Raw genomic sequence first — 4,752 nt, 5'->3', positions numbered from 1 at the left:
AGACTAACAATGGATCTCTCTGCAGAAACTCTCCAAGCCAGAAGAGAGCGGGGGCCAATATCCAACATTCTTAAAGAAAAGAATTTTCAACCCAGAATTTCATATCCAGCCAAACTAAGTTTCATAAGTGAAGGAGAAATAAAATCCTTTACAGACAAGCAAATGCTTAGAGATTTTGTCACCACCAGGCCTGCCCTGCAAGAGCTCCTGAAGGAAGCACTAAACATGGAAAGTAACAACCGGTACCAGCCACTGAAAAAACATGCCAAAATCTAAAGACCTTTGATGCTAGGAAGAAACTGCATCAACTAATGAGCAAAATAACCAGCTAATATCATAATGACAGGATCAAGTTCACACATAACAATATTAACCTTAAATGTAAATGGGCTAAATGCTCCAATTAAAAGACACAGACTGGCAAATTGGATAGAGTCAAGACCCATCAGTGTGCAGACCCATCTCACATGCAGAGACACACATAGGCTCAAAATAAAGGGATGGAGGAAGATCTACCAAGCAAATGGAAAACAAAAAAAGGCAGGGGGTGCAATCCTAGTCTCTGATAAAACAGACTTTATTTTATTTTTATTTTTATTTTTTTTGAGATGGAGTCTTGCTCTGTCCCCCAGGCTGGAGTGCAGTGACACGATCTCGGCTCACTGCAAGCTCCGCCTCCTGGGTTCACGCCATTCTCCTGCCTCAGCCTCCTGAGTAGCTGGGACTACAGGCGTCTGCCACCGCGCCCTGCTCATTTTTTGTATTTTTAGTAGAGATGAGGTTACACTGTGGTCTCAATCTCCTGACCTTGTGATCCGCCCACCTCGGCCTCCCGAAGTGTTGGGATTACAGGCGTGAGCCACCGCGCCCGGCCAATAAAACAGACTTTAAACCACCAAAGATCAAAAGAGACAAAGAAGGCCATTACATAATGGTAAAGGGATCAATTCAACAAGAAGAGCTAACTATCCTAAATATATATGCACCCACTACAGGAGCACCCAGATTCATAAAGCAAGTCCTTAGAGACTTACAAAGAGACTTAGATTCCCACACAATAATAATGGGAGACTTCAACACCCCACTGTCAACTATTAGACAGATCAATGAGACAGAAAGTTAACAAGGATATCCAGGAATTGAACTCAATTCTGCACCAAGAGGACCTAATAGACATCTACTGAACTCTCCACCCGAAATCAATAGAATATACATTCTTCTCAGCAGCACTTCACACTTATTCCAAAATTTACCACATAGTTGGAAGTAAAGCACTCCTCAGCAAATGTAAAAAAACAGAAATTATAACAAACTGTCTCTCACCACAGTGCAATCAAACTAGAACTCAGGATTAAGAAACTCAATCAAAACCGCTCAACTACATGGAAACTGAACAACCTGCTCCTGAATGACTACTGGGTATATAGCAAAATGAAGGCAGAAATAAAGATGTTCTTTGAAACCAATGAGAACAAAGACACAACATACCAGAATCTCTGGGACACATTTAAAGCAGTGTGTAGAGGGAAATTTATAGCACTAAATGCCCACAAGAGAAAGCTGGAAAGATCTAAATTGACACCTTAACATCATAATTAAAAGAACTAGAGAAGCAAGAGCAAACACATTCAAAAGCTAGCAGAAGGCAAGAAACAACCAAGATCAGAGCAGAACCGAAGGAGATAGAGACACAAAAAAATCTTCAAAAAATCAATGAATCCAGCAGTTGGTTTTTTGAAAATACCAACAAAATTGATAGACCCCTGGCAAGACTAACAAAGAAGAAAAGAGAGAAGAATCAGATAGATGCAATAAAAATGATAAAGGGGATATCACCACTGATCCCACAGAAATACAAACTAACATCAGAGAATACTATAAACACCTCTATGCAAATAAACTAGAAAATCTAGAAGAAATGGATAAATTCCTGGACACATACACCCTCCCAAGACTAAACCAGAAAGAAGTTGAATCCCTGAAAAGACCAATAGCAGGCTCTGAAATTGAGGCAATAATTAATAGTCTACCAACCAAAAAGAGTCCAGGAGCAGACAGATTCACAGCCGAATTCTACTAGAGGTACAAGGAGGAGCTGGTACCATTCCTTCTGAAATTATTCCAATCAATAGAAAAAGAGGGAATCCTCCCTAACTCATTTTATGAGGCCAACATCATCCTGATACCAAAGCCTGGCAGAGACAACAACAACAAAAAAGAGAATTTTAGACCAATATCCCTGATGAACATCGATGGAAGCATCCTCAATAAAATACTGGCAAACCAAATCCAGCAGCACATCAAAAAGCTTATCCACCATGATCAAGTGGGCTTCATCCCTGGGATGCAAGGCTGGTTCAACATATGCAAATCAATAAACATAATCCAGCATATAAACAGAACCAAAGACAAAAACCACATGATTATCTCAATAGATGCAGAAAGGGCCTTTGACAAAATTCAACAGCCCTTCATGCTAAAAACTCTCAATAAATTCGGTATTGATGGAACGAATCTCAAAATAATAAGAGCTATTTATGACAAACTCACAGCCAATATCATACTGAATGGGCAAAAACTGGAAGCATTCCCCTTGAAAACTGGCACAAGACAGAGATGCCCTCTCTCATCACTCCTATTCAACACAGTGTTGGAAGTTCTGGACAGGGCAATCAGGTAAAGGAAATAAATAAAGGGTATTCAATTAGGAAAAGAGGAAGTCAAATTGTCTGTTTGCAGATGACATGATTGTATATTTAGAAACCCCCATCATCTCAGCCCAAAATCTCCTTAAGCTGATAAGCAACTTCAGCAGTCTCAGGATACAAAATCAATGTGCAAAAATCACAAGCATTCTTATGCACCAATAACAGACAAACAAAGAGCAAAATCATGAGTGAACCCCCATTCACAATTGCTTCAAAGAGAATAAAATACCTATGAATCCAACTTACAAGGGATGTGAAGGACTTCTTCGAGGAGAACTACAAACCACTGCTCAATGAAATAAAAGAGGACACAAAGAAATGGAAGAACGTTCCATGCTCATGGACAGGAAGAATCAATGTCATGAATATGGCCATACTGCCCAAGGTAATTTATAGATTCAATGGCATCCCCATTAAGCTACCAATGACTTTCTTCACAGAATTGGAAAAAAAATACTTTAAAGTTCATAAGGAACCATAAAAGAGCCCGCATTGCCAAGACAATCCTAAGCCAAAAGAACAAAGCTGGAGGCATCATGCTACCTGACTTCAAACTATGCTACAAGGCTACAGTAACCAAAACAGCATGGTACTGGTACCAAAACAGAGATATAGACCAATGGAACAGAACAGAGCCCACAGAAATACCACACATCTACAACCATTTGATCTTTGACAAACCTGACAAAAACAAGACGTGGGGAAAGGATTCCCTATTTCGTAAATGGTGCTGGGAAAACTGGCTAGCCATAAGTAGAAAGCTGAAACTGGATCCCTTCCTTACACTTTATACAAAAATTAATTCAAGATGGATTAGAGACTTAAATGTTAGACCTAAAACCATAAAAACCCTAGAAGAAAACCTAGGCAATACCATTTAGGACATAGGCATGGGTAAGGACTTCATATATAAAACACCAAAAGCAATGGCAACAAAAGCCAAAATTGACAAATGGGATCTAATTAAATGAAAGAGCTTCTGCACAGCAGAAGAAACTACCATCAGAGTGAACAGGCAACCTACAGAATGGGAGAAAATTTTTGCAATCTACTCATCTGACAAAGGGCTAATATCCAGAACCTACAAAGAACCCAAACAAATTTACAAGAAAAAAACAAACAACTCCAACAAAAAGTGGGCAAAGTATATGAACAGACACTTCTCAAAAGAAGACATTTATGCAGCCAACAGACACATGAACAAATGCTAATCATCACTAGCCGTCAGAGAAATGCAAATCAAAACCCCAATGAGATACCATCTCACACCAGTTAGAATGGTGATCATTAAAAAGTCGGGAAACAACAGGTGCTGAAGAAGATGTGGAGAAATAGGAACACTTTTAACACTGTTGGTGGGACTGTAAACTAGTTCAACCATTGTGGAAGACAGTGTTTTGATTCCTCAAGGATCTAGAACTAGAAATACCATTTGACCCACACATCCCATTACTGGGTATGTACCCAAAAAATTATAAATCATGCTGCTATAAAGGCACATGCACACGTATGTTTATTGCGGCACTATTCACAATAGCAAAGACTTGGAACCAACCCAAATGTCCATCAATGATAGACTGGATTAAGAAAATGTGGCCCATATACACCATGGAATACTGTGCAGCCATAAAAAAAAGGATGAGTTCATGTCCTTTGTTGCGACATGGATCCAGCTGGAAACTGTCATTCTCAGCAAACTATTGCAAGAACACAAAACCAAGCAGCGCATGTTCTCACTCATAGGTGGGAATTGAACAATGTGAACACTTGGACACAGGGTGGGGAACATCACACACCGGGGCCTGTTGTGAGGTTGGGGGAGGCGAGAGGGATAGCATTAGGAGATATACCTAATGTAATTGACGAGTTAATGGGTGCAGCACACCAACATGGCACATGTATACATATGTAACAAACCTGCACGTTGTGCACATGTACCCTAGAACATAAAGTATAATAATAAAAAAAAAACCTAAAAAAAAAAAAAAACTAAATTTAGCCAGATGTTGTGGCAGGCACCTGTAGTCCCCACTACTTGGGAGGC

The sequence above is a fragment of the Macaca nemestrina genome, chromosome X (assembly GCF_043159975.1).
Source record: "Macaca nemestrina isolate mMacNem1 chromosome X, mMacNem.hap1, whole genome shotgun sequence".
Lineage (NCBI taxonomy): Eukaryota > Metazoa > Chordata > Mammalia > Primates > Cercopithecidae > Macaca > Macaca nemestrina.
This window is presented reverse-complemented; position numbering follows the sequence as displayed.